This window comes from Fistularia commersonii, chromosome 29, assembly GCF_037954325.1.
Source record: "Fistularia commersonii isolate RoL2024-O1a breed Wild chromosome 29, RoL_Fcom_v1.0, whole genome shotgun sequence".
In the NCBI taxonomy this organism is placed as follows: Eukaryota; Metazoa; Chordata; class Actinopteri; order Syngnathiformes; family Fistulariidae; genus Fistularia; species Fistularia commersonii.
Genome location: NC_141312.1, coordinates 4925504 through 4939030, shown reverse-complemented (window position 1 = coordinate 4939030; position 13527 = coordinate 4925504).

The window sequence follows — 13527 nt, the reverse complement described above, 5'->3', positions numbered from 1 at the left end:
TGCTTTGACTGAGGCGATGAGGTCTGCAGCTGTGTGGGATGTGAACATCAACTTTGGCCCACGTTGATGGGGTTGTCACAATTTTCCAAATCCTAATTTTCTCAAGATCAATCTGTCGTATTATGTTTCAAAGTACACGGTGCAAAAATATGTCGGTGTCCAAAGTGCAAAAAAAGAATAGGAATATGTAGAACTCCTGTACAATTAGTGTGTCCTGACTGTTTAATATTAAAAGTGACAACCACCTGTTCCTGATCATTGCTGAATGGTGCGACATATGAGAATGAAATACTTAAGATGAATTTCAAAATACTAATAAATCTATATCTCTATTTCCATTCATGCATTTTGAAGATCTCCATTATTATTTAGTATTACACACCAACTGCATCCAGATTGTAACAGTCACACTTTGACACTCGAGCACAATATGATGATACGATGATGATGATAATAAGAATAATAATTTGTATAATATAATAATAATAACAATAATAATAATAATAATTACCATCATCATCATCAACACCATTATATTTTTCTTATTGTTGTTGTTGTTGTTTTTCTATTAACATTATTGTTAAATTATTTGTATTCTTTATCAATCCCTTACAGAAATGGTCTTTCCCAAGTGTGTATCAAGTTCAAATGCAAATCTCCATCTTTTTCAGGAGAAATAAGAACTAGCGCCAATTTGATTTTCTGACTCGATTCCACCATGTCCAAAAGGTGAATATAGCTCAAACTGCGTGCTGCTTTCATTAGACAGTGTGAATACGTCTCAAGGTTTCATGTTCCAATTATTGAACTTGTCGGTTATGTAAACACCTTCGTTTTCTCTGACAATCTCCAAAAGCATACGTACAGGAATTGATCCAGTTGTTGTATATTTTTTCCCCCAGCAGCAGCAGCGGTCATTCTCTCTGTGCGGTCTGGGCCACCGCCGCCCGCTGAACGGGGGATAAAAGACTTGACTTTTCCCCGGAGGCACACAAAAAATTCCATACTTCTCCTGCATTGTATCTTTTTTTTTTATTTACGGTAAAATTTGGACACTTGGAAATCGCGCGTGGTTCTATTTTATCAGCAAGTTTTGAATCAAAAGAAGGGACGTGAAAGACCCCAGTGTCTCGTGAAGCCCTTATATATAATAACCCAGCACTAGATAATGATGGAGACATAACTACAGTTGATTATTATTTTGGGGTCAATAAAAGTGGCTTTATTTTCCAGTTGCATGTGTTGGATATATTGTCTATACCTGTGTTTTGTCTTTCCATTCTTAATAGTAATTTAACCTTAATCATAATTTGGAATTTGTACAGTGTTTCTTCAAGTACTTCACATTTCTATGTATTTTTGTTTTGCTGCTGCTGCCCTTGTAATTTCCTTGTTTTGGGATCAATCAATTCTACTCTATGCTATTCTAAATTTGGGAGAAAAACATAAACATAACCCTGGGCGACAAAAATCAGTATTCTGCCATCCTCTGTTCATCCTATTTCCAAGAGCCTATTAGTTGAAGTTTCGTAGTCCACAAAAAACACCTGGGGGTTTTACAACAGCCTCCTCACAAACAACTGAAGGGAAAAGTGGCGATGTTTCAAATGCAATAAAATAAAGAACTTCCATGCTGGTCCAAGTCTCCAAAAGCCCCATGAACTTAACCTGAAAAGGGATCTTTTACTGGAGTTTACAAAGCTACTGTTGACATTTCATCTCAAAACATGGTGTAAAGGATGTCTTTTGAACTCAACTTTCCATCATGAGGCGCACACACACACACACACACACACACACACACACACACAATAGGATTTACCCTCTTGCACTTGCTCAAAATTTTTATTGCAGCTAAAAATGCATGGTAGCATTTCAGATGAGCTCATTCACTAACAGACCCCCTAGAATTCCATTGGGTGACAGCATCTTCCCAGGTCACAGCAGCTGTTTGTAAATAGGTGGTGCAGCGGCAGCACGGCAAGAAGATCTCTGCTTCGATTCTGACAGGAACCCAATGTTGAGTCTGCAAGTTCTCCCCAATGTCTGCTCGGGTTTCCTCCGGTTTTCCTCTAGAGTCCAAAAACATATTCATTGGAAACCGTCAATGACCCCGACGTGTGAATTAAAGCGTGAATGTCTCCGTTTGTGGCCCTGCAATTGACCGGCAACCAGTCCAGGGTGAACCGCGCCTCTCGCACAATGACAGCTGGGATAGGCTCCGGCACGAGTGCAGGCTAAGCGGGATAGATAATGAATGAATTCATATTTATGATGGTAAAATGGTTACCTTGTGGTTTCAAAGTGCTTTACACTAGATTGCATTTGCCCACACACACACACACACACACACACACACACTCGCTCGCAAAATGATGGCGGCAGAGCTACCATGCAAGGCGTTAACCAGAAGCAACTCTGGGTTTAGTGTTTTACCCAAGGATACGTCGGTGCTCACACAACCCTCTGATTCGAGGAAAATCTACCAACCGAGCCACATCTGTCCGCGGATGGAAATAATCATGAAAACTGAAAATGAATTCTAGAGGAATTATATTTTGCATATGTGCGAAGACAAGGCTGAGGGGGACTCAAAGGCAAGAAGCTGAATATGAGCCTCCAGAAGCCCCTTCCTGAATATTTGTAACACTTTGCCGACACACCGTTCATCTACATTGCAATAATTTGCCCCTCTGTCGCTCTTCTGCACTTTTTCACGTGGCCCGAAATGTAGTGAGTCACCAAAAACAATCACGACAACCGCTGGCGACGGTCGCTGGAGCTTCAGGGGGCTTAAGGGAAGATTAGGGAGAGGAAAAACGCTGTTCAAACAGGCAACTTGCGTTTTAATTTTAGAGGGTCTGCATTGTGCGCTTATGAGTCTTGGATGTGTTCTCCACTTGGAGTCGGGATGGAAAAAAACAGCTTTGATTGATTTTCTGTTTAATGAGGTCTTCAATACTTGGAGAGGGAGGCATTTGTATCTCCTCATTTCATTTTCTTCTTCCCTTTTTTGGAGTCACAAGATAAACATCATAATCGTGCCAAATTGCATGTTGAATCAGTGAACGTTAAAACAAGGGCTATTAAAAAAGGCGGATAGATACACCGAAGCTAAGAAGGATGGAGAACATCCAAATAAGGATTCCTTTGATTTAAGTTGGTATCTCTCTTCACCTGTATGTTTCAAGACGACATGAGACGTGCCTCGCTGGCAGAACACGGTTACACAATCTCATTACTGCTGCTAATCATCTTCGCTGGAGTATCTTTAAAAAGGTTTTACTGCTGCTGGCTCAGAACAATGTGTGCAGACACTTTTCATGCAAGAATTTATACATGCACGCGATGGGCACTGTGTTTCATATTTACAAATCTCACATTCCCTGGTGTTTGAACACACATACGCGTCTTCTGTTAATTATAGGCAGTTTACCTCAAACCTAATACTAAACGCAAACAATTCCCAGCCTGAATCTGGACGTCCGACTGTTGCGATAACGGATTTGTTTTGTTTTTTACCCAAGAATCAGATAGTCAAATATGGTGTTTCTGGGAGTCAATAGAGCTGCGGATGAGTTCAACGCCTCTGACGGGGATAAACTTAATCAGTAATGTGGCTGTATATCAGACAAATCACTGATATTACAAGCTCGGATTGTGGGTCGGTTGGTTTCATTACATTTACGAGGCACCTTCATTTCATGGGGAATTAATACCAGCGCTCACAGAGGTTTATTTTACCCCTTCAGCTAATAAAACTTGACACTGACAGAAGAACATTTGTGGCAAAACTGATGTATGTGGGAGTTACTTGGGCAGAACACGTTTGTTGATCGCTATCAAGGTCTCTGGGCTCCGGGAGGAGACTGGTACTGAATGGAAAAAGAAAGAATATAGCACAGATTATAATATTACTCATCCCTCCCACCAGTAACTCACTCCAACACTGAAAACTTTATCAGTAGGTAATTGTGATGGCTTTTCTTGTTTTATCTCAAAAACTATAGATATTAATTGGCAAAGACATTCTTGAGTATATGCATGAAACGTCTCGCCTCGGCCCATTTCAGTCATGACACAAAACTAACAAGATCTACAGAGACGTAGAATTCACAGGACCTGGCAAAAGCTCTAAATAATCAGTCAAAAATGATCTGCAACATCTAAATCACAGAGGAAAAAAATGGAGAGAGTTACGCTAACGGACGACTCTGCTGTCCAACAGTGGAGAATTCAGCAGGACGGAGCGGACGAGCTCCTCAGCTGTCTGGCCTGTTGCTTGGCAAGATTCACCTTAGCGTAGGATAACAAACCGCTGTTTGTTACCAAAATCCTTCTCTGTCATTCTCCAGATGTTATCCTTATCCTTAAAATTGTTGATCCCGTCAATGATGTTTTTGTTTTGTGTGTGTATGTGTGATTTCGTCTGTGTGTGTGTGTGTGTGTGTGTGTGTGTAGGGGGGTGATTCTCTAGACGAGTTATGGTCTGCGTAGCTGTAAAAACACAACCAAAAAAAAAAAACCCCTCAAATCTGCTTTTCCTTACAAATCCGACTTTTCCAAAACCATCGTCCCTATGACTGCACGTTCCAAGTGAAAAGTTACGGAAAAAAAATCAATGAAAAATGTTGTTAAAAAAAGTTTTCGGATTGGCTACACTTTATGGAGAAAAATGCAAAAACCAAAATATTGTACTGCACGCTGTACTGAGTTGAATGTCTGTTTTCATTTTTTTTAAATCTTTTTTTCTTCTTTTTTTTTTAGTTTGAGGCAGTATCTGACTCCAGGTCTTGACTTGGCCGTTAAAGACTGAGCTGAAAAAAAAAAAGAAACAGCTTTTACCATTTCCTAGGTGTTCCATCATTCCTCTTAGTTTTGCGCCGCATTGATGTCACCCTGTTCTGGCAGAAGGAGCGGCTCAGAGTACCACACTGGGCTTTTTTTCTTTTGTTACAGCCTTCAATTCTAGCCAACTTGTCAAATTGAATACTTGAGTCTTTGGTTCCAGAAGTGGCCTTTGTACCTGTGACTGGGAGCTTGCTGTGATTTGTAGAGGGCTTTTTCTGCACAGCCCTGACGGAATCTGAAAACCCTTGCAACCGCACGGTCATTTGTTCAAGGTACACACTGAGGGACGCGCCGGTGCCAAGAAACTTAACGTCAGCTGCAAGAACTGAAGAAAACTCTCCAATATCCTCTTAACCTCGTGATTCTCGAATAAGGAGGGGGTCACAAAGCAGGAGCTCCACGCATGTGTGCAGGACATTATAATCTACTCCAGTGCTGTGTTTTGGAAGCCTGCTGTGATGGTTTACCGCGCACTGTGTGTTCGGTCCACTGTGTGTATCGATCGTGTGCGATCTTCGATACACGTTGACTTGTTAGATGGGCCTGAGGGTGGAGCATTAATGAACATTTGAGCTGGTCTTTTACCTGGAACGTTTGGATGCCTGTTGCGTTGCGGGGTTTGCTCATCAGTCATGCATCAGGGGGCGTGTGCAGATACCGTTTGCCATTAATTTGGGTCGAGGAGGGCTCAAGTCTGACTGCATGTGCTGTAGTTTTGTTCTGAGGGACAATGAGAAAAGACAAAAAGGTCTTGTTTCCATGCAAGGTCTGCAGGTGGATGGAGTGCCTTTGAGCCAGCTTCCTGCAGACTTTGTTTTGACTGATTTCCAGAATGACACGCAACGGCACGTAATGATCTCCAGGGGCTGCTGACATACTCAGAGTTATAGAGTTAAATCCTGCGAATGTTCTTTTCTAGCTCATCTGGAATCTTGGATACCTTTGACATCTCCTTTCTGCCTACATGCTACACGATGCCAGCTCCAGTGCATATGTCCACAAAAATGATTGCAAAGTTTAATTTTTGGCTTTTAAATGGTCATTTTAAATAGCTCCTGAAACATCAGTCCTCTTTAGATGTGGCTTCAGGACACGTGCATCAATAACTTTTGGCTGGCTCACATTATGTGAAGGAAAACCTGAATATGATGAGTAAATGATGAGTGGTTGAAATGATGAAATGAGACACAGGGTTGCACATTCAAATGTGCAAGAAGGCGAGGGTGATGAAAGTGAGGACACAGGGACAGAGATGATGGAAATTTTGGCAGGAGAGTCTGCACTTTGCATAATAGGCAAATCTGAAATCTGGACTTTCAAAGAGGCCTTGTTGCTCAATGTTTCCTCTCAAAACAATTGCATTAATTGTTATTATTCTTACTATTTTTATTACTGTTGTTGTAATATTGTTGTATGAACATTTTAACAGGCGTCATCGGGTAATTGTGTCACCCGCAGTTGTTTGTGGATAGTTCCACACATCCCACTGAAGCGCAGTAAGCTGGGATTGGAGCACACATGGCTATTGTTCTTTGTCTGGCTCTCAGCTAATTTACCGGTTTACGTGTTTTTTATCTAATTTATCTGTTAAATGTTAACTCTCTTTCAACAACTTCAGGGGAATCTGTGGCAGTTCAACAATGCTCTTTTTCATTCAAACAGGAAGCTTCCATTTAGCCGTGAAGGTTTCTACTTTAATTAAAGCATTGATGCACTCCTCACCTGAAAGCGAATCGTTGGCACCGCCATCTTTCTCTCGGTCGCCTCGACAGGAAGACAAAAAACAGTTGCATCCGCGCTGATTAAGGAAAGCACGGCGTCCGTGGACCATAAAGTCTCAGAGCGCTGCAAAGAGAGGCACTTGCAATTCTTGCATTTTTATCTGATGACTTGCTGAGGCCTCAGACCGCCCGGTCATGCTATGAAAATCCCAAAAAACATCATCCAGGCACTTGTCATTCATTATTCCCGCTTCCAAGGACGGAATGACAAATGTACAAGCAGAGAAACAGATGTGGACATATGGATTGATCGTTGTTGGCAGCCTCGCTCCCTCGCTGTCACTGACCAAGTGTTTGGATGCCGAATGTTTGACTCTTTGAATATACAGCGAACTGTGAATTTAAACAGCAATATAAGCTATAATCTAAATAAAGTGAAACATAAAATTTGCAAGAAAAGAAAAAAAAAGCAGTCATCCATCAGCATCATTCTAAGAAAGCCTTCAAATCCTCTGCTGACTTTTATAATAATTCCTTAAATAGTGGAAATGACTTCCTCCAAACATCAGTCTGAGCAGTCATTGCCGATCATGCTGAAGACAGCTGGGTGAAATGAGGAGTGACAGAGAGCAAATGGAGCAGGCATGTGGTAATTCCACTTGGATGGGTGCTTAGGAAGGAAACAATTACATGTTCATTAAAGCTTTCTCTTTAATTGAGCATCAAGAATGAGAAGTGATTGAGTGTATTACTGTCAAAAAACATGTTACATTACTTTATTTGGGCAAATATGAGCCCGGATCGTGCTCTCAAAGAGACACAAAACAGGCACATCGCTAATCTTGGCCTGATTGATAGAGTGAATCAAGCTCCTACAAAAACCGGGATGCAGGTCGAAGCAAACTTGGCCGAGAGAAAATCTAAGAAGCGGTCGGGAATATTTAAACTGCTGAAGATGAAACCGTCATCTCCGATTACACAAGAATGTGTTTGGCGTAGAACTTTAAGATTTCAGTTTAATGCCCGAAAACCCTTGAAACGCATATAAACAGCCTCGTCAATATTTGCCTTTTCCGAGTGAAGTATGATAAATTTTTCACGAGACAGATGTACAAATATTAGTCAACAAAAGTACAAGTATGCGATCGCCGGTTATCGTCAGCTCGGTTTGCAGCGTGACCCGATGCTTATTAAAAAGTGCTTTGCTGGACGTGACTCAGGCCCGGTTCCCTCTGCTCACTGTTTGGCAGGGATCTGCAGCTGTCTTGCCCGTATCCTGCTCATGTGCCGCACCGGATACGCTTTCACCCCGCATCGAACCTCTCACAGCGTGAACGTTTGCATCAGGATAGTCATCATCATAAGGGCGTTTTGGGGGCGCACTTCTGAACCGATACCTTGCAGGATTTTCGCACATATTAAGGCATTGACAACCCACGCACATGTTTGTACGTGTTTGCCTGAGACAGGGAAAGGGGAAAGCCATGAATAATTTTATTCCGAAATGACCCGATGGGACGGCACAGCACGAGGTCTTGGCCAAAGGAAACACTCGGCGAGCCAGCGAGTGAACACATGTTCTCTGTGTTCTTAAGAAGTGACACGTTTACTCCATTACCACACTCTGCCACTTTCCTACTACTATTGTCTGAGTGGATTAATTGGACGTTCAGGGTTTTTAAAAGGTTTTAAAAAAATAACAAATCCGGCAGAGTTTTAGCATCAGAATGCGGGAATATCACTATCGTCTGTCCAATGTGTACACTTTTTAAGATGGGTGGAATAATTTCGGCTCAGGACTGCAGATTAAATCTAACGGAGCTTTATTTTAAAATTGGTGGGGGTTGGATTTCTGCAAAACTATATCCTGGCACACATATTTGAGTCTCCTTTCTTCAAAATCCATCTCCAGCAGCAATGTTTTTTTCTCTGCCAGATCTGCATGTATGACATCATAAAATGAGTACAGCAGATACAAGCCTTACTACAAATGTGGAAAATAAAGACAATATTAAATTCCTTTAATTTACTTGCCTTAAGGTTGGAAAGTGCAAGGGTATCTGAAATGTGCACATAATCAATGGCGGTAATTGTGTTATAATGACAGCGTTTGATTGCTGGACGTGGCTCTGATGATCGGGAAACCTCAAAACATCTGGAAAAAAAAAATTAGATTTGGAAACATAGGGAGAGATAAAAACGTATGCATTTTCCTTAGAAATAGTATGTCTGGCATTAATGTTTTTATTTGGCAGTAATGGGGTTAAAGGTGACAGTAAAGTTAGGGGAGGGACAGGAAATGATCAAGGTTGGACTTGGCGATTCAGAACGCACCAGATGAGCTTCCACGGGATCCCTTATTTGTCAGAATTTGAACAATATCCAGATGCTCTCACTCATCACTCTTTTTTCTTTTACATGCACCAACGAGTCGCTTCCCACCTTTCCGGCACAATCCCTAAGCCATAATTGCGTTTTTTTACTTTTGATGGAAACTTTGGTTAAATGGAAAGTGTGCGTTCAAAAGCTCAAAACACCGTTGAACATCGTTGCCACAGGATCGAAACTTTTCTTTTAAATCCCATCAGGAACGCACAAGTTTATGTCAACACATGTTGACACTGCATAGACCTAGTGAATCATAAAAATACAATAACATGAACTTTCTGCCCTCCTGTCTCAGCACGTAGGCAATCCTCCTCACTGCACCGAAAACTCACGCAGGGGTGTCATTTCATATAATTACATTATGAAAACTATTATACATGAACATTCATGACCAGGCAGACAAAATGTGATGTAAAAGCACTTTGTTGGAGTCTATTTGTCACCCTGCTCTTGTAAATATGCAAATAATTGTGGCTTTTCTTCTACTGATTTTAAAATAAATTCAAAATGTGTGTATTATTTGTTTTTTTTTTGCAGACCGTGCTGAATAGGATCAACAATTATAATGTACAAATATTCCCGTCTTGATCGTAGCACGTCTGTAAAGTTCACTGGAAGTTTTATTTATCACCAAATTATGTACACTTCTCCTCAAAGCAAGGAAAACCCTGTGTGACCTGTCAAACTACTTTGTGTTTGATTTCACGGGAAGACGGCAGCTCTTTGCTCGGACGAGGCCTGAATGACGGAGAACACGACAAGGTCGGCGTGACGACGGCTTCTGTCAAATAACTAAGCCCGGGAAACGGGATGTTCCAAGTGTCTCCATCTATTTGACGCGAACTTGTAGGTCTTACGTGGGATCTACGGCCGCCTGCGGCTGGTGGAAGCCCATCACCTCCTCCGAGCCAAACTTCAATCTGGCCTCTCCGATGATCGCTCCTCTCATGTCTGGCCTGAGAATACCGCAGAGCCGCTGCTTTACTGCTCTATGACGTGTATCACAATTAACAAGAAAGAGAAGGCGGTTGAGATGGCACAAGCATGGCGATCTGTAAGAAATGGCATCCGATGAGCAGGTTTAAAGAGAGGCCAAAATTCTAGTAGGCTAATCAGATATTTTTATTTCAAGATTACATTTCCCTTCTAAAATGTACATTTTGAGTTTGGCGATCGGGTATGAATTTAAAAGCGTTTAACAATTCTCCGCATTGCGTGATGGAGCTGGAAGCCAACCTGCTGATGAGGGATTGCAATGTGTTCGGCATCAGTGTCAGGTTACTAAAACTCCTTTCATCAGAAAAATGTATACGTCCTCAAACCGAAGGGACTTGAGGACACACACACACGAGTGCATCTCCATCGCCTGTCAGCACTTGCATGTCCATCATGCACGCACGCACACACACACACTCCTCGCTGCATGGGAAGGACAAGAGGCGTGTTCACCAGAGTGAACGCTTGCCTTTCTTCTCTTGCGGGAAAGAAGGACAGGAATTGGAGAATGGAAAGATTATTCAGAAAGATTTCCCAGATTACAATCTCACATCAAATGGAAATATAAATGCTATTTTTCTTTTAATCCCTGTCTAATATGACAGTGTTACGGGGTTGAAAAACCCCAAGACAGAGTTGGCAGACCTGATCCGAGGGCACCAGAGACGCCGAAGGATACGAGCTAACACGTAAATCAATGTTATTATATTTCCTAAAACCAGCTCAGCCACCAAATCCAGTTTCAATAGCAATGCAAAGACACCCCAACCTGGATCCTGTCGACTGCTAGAGTTCTGCTGCTTCAAAATGAGGATTGAGCAGTGGAGCCTTATTTATAAAAACTTCAAATCTCATTTTAAATTATGCTCAGCCCTCCTCAAATGATAACTGAACCTTCAGCACCATCATTATGTTATATGTATATTAAAACTTCTTCATCGCTTTCCTCATGTTAGCCCATTGCATGTTGAAATATGAGGATAATTGGATTTTTGCCTCATTTTTAAAAATCTCAGACATCATTTTTTTTTGTTTTCGCTGCATTTGCATCACTGCATTTGAAACAGAAAATGAAGGACATATAATAACAAATGAATCCGTTTAATCTCGTCATAGCCTGCATATAACGCCAACATTCATTCATTCATTATCTACGCCGCATATCCTACACCGGTGGTTGTCGGAGAGCCACAGCCTTGCCCAGCTGTCATTGGGCGAGAGGCAGAGATCTCCCTGGCTCGGTCGCCAGGACCACATTCAGAAATATTCAAATTTATGCATCACAAAGAGACATACAATCATTCACTCCATCATTCACATGTCTGGCCGATTTAGGATGTCCAATGGTCGTACTGCATGGAATAGGAGAACCCTATCCTGACAGAGGTCTTGAAAGCGCTTTCATGAGAAATCAGAGAATCGCGCTCTGGTCCATAGGGGCACAGATACACGATCCTTTTACGGTGAGTCTCACAGAGCCGCAGGAACAAAGAAAGAAAACATATACAAATATTTTTCCAATTTAATTTGAAAAGCGGGACGCTTCAGCTGTGTTTGTTAAACAAGCCTGTTTTTTTTTTTTTTTTTTGTAGCGATTTGTTAATTTTGCCAGAGGAGGAATGCGACCCATGATTGCTCCTTCCACGGAGCTCAAGGTCAGACACGCAGCAACTCGGGACGGTCAACCCGGAGAGTAAGGACAGGCTTGTCCCACGATCACAGATGTTTCCGTTCCTTTGCTGTGGATACGAACGTGCCGGACGGCCTTTTGCATCAATACAGCGGACTGTGCGCCGCTAATGTCGGCTTGAATCAGACCACTTAAAAAAAACAAAAAAACTGTTACTTGCTGCTAAATCCTGTAAATGAGACAATTGCAGTGACTCTTAAATCAGAGTAGCAGCGGTTACAGCCAAAATGTCTCGCTACTAACATACTTATAATAATTATTGCCTTGAAAAAACTTGCAATGGCATTCAGAGGCTGGGCATATAAATGAGAAGCTACGCTTTGCAAATGGGAGGCTGCTGTATGTCTGATGTAAACACTGACGCGTCGACACCGGTGTGTCACGCACCATAACGTTGTGCATCGCCGCGTGACACCTCGGGTTGTTTTTGGAAGTTTTCAAGATGAGAACATGTTGGAGAATTCGAACCGACTGTCACGAATTCTTAAATCGCAGCGCATCGATAGTGTGTCATCACTTGGCCCGAAAATCCACACCTTGGACTCAGGACAGAATTCGGCGGTGCTAAACACAGCGACCCGTTTTTTTTTTTTTTCCTCCGCCATCTGGTTTAGGATAAATACAGCAAGCGGTTAGGCAGACACCCTCTGCGGCACTTGATGTTGCTCTTGTGAGGTGTAGAAATGAATTATTTGTAGAGATGCTGATATTGCTTATTTTGCCATTAAAATAATGAGACACAGCTTCGGCGTGGGGAACATGTGCTGCACACTCGAGGGCTTGGACGCAGACGGATCCCAGAGGTTCCCATCATTGTTCACTCCCTACGCTCTCGCTCTGTCGCTGAACTCCCAGATGCTCCATTATCATCCCTCCCTCTTTCCCTCCCCCTCTCCCTCTCGCTCTTTGTCGTGTCAAAGAAAAATCTTTCCAGGTGTGTTCTTAAGAGAGGACCGGCTCAGACCTGCAGGTGACTATTCAGAATTGATATTTTTCTTCTTTGCAAAGGAGATTATCCCTTTATTTCAACGGGACGCCGGTTAGATTTTGTCAAGTCATCTTTTGTTTCCTAACAATAGAGGCATTTTTTTTTTTATTAAAAACATCAACACACACGGAGAGTATTGTGATTTACGATTGTTATCAATAAAGAAAAAAATATGTGCTCAATTTTTTTTTGCTCGAAGAAATAAACAAATAGTCTAAATAAAGAATTGATTGTTTCCAAAGAAAACAAAGGGGGTTCTCTATCACGCCTGTCTTGTGCGCCGCAGTGCTAACAGCATCGAACAATGGAAACATAATAATGAGAAAACTCTGTCTGCAAAGTAAATAAACCTTACACCTCTGGTAACCATTTTTACCTCCACTGTCAGATAACCTCACCGGCCAAATATGCGGGGGCTCATGGCAAACAACCGGCAACAAACCCCGCGGTGACATGGATGGAATCATATCTTCGCACGTGCACGTTTACTTGTCGAACTCATAAAGAAGATGTCGCTTCTTCGGGCCGGTCAGTCTGAGGTCTGTTCGATGACCAACAGAAAAAACTTGTGTTTAAACACTAACAGAAACAATCATTGAAATCTGGGAAAATCACAGTATAACCTCCCATCTCTGCCAAAAATGACCCACAAATCTGACACACACACACTCACACACACACAGTTGTGTAATTGATGCACCCAATGTAGAGTGCAAAGTTGAAAAGTCGGTTTGCGCCTTTGGTTCCCGATAACGGTTGTTGATTTGCTCAGAAGGGCGCGGACCCAAGCTTCCATCACTTGAACATTTTACAAACTTGAAAAGGAAAAAAAAAAAGTTTTGATGGTCAAATTGAAATCATCAAAAGACAGCGCTTCAAAATAGTGATGCAGA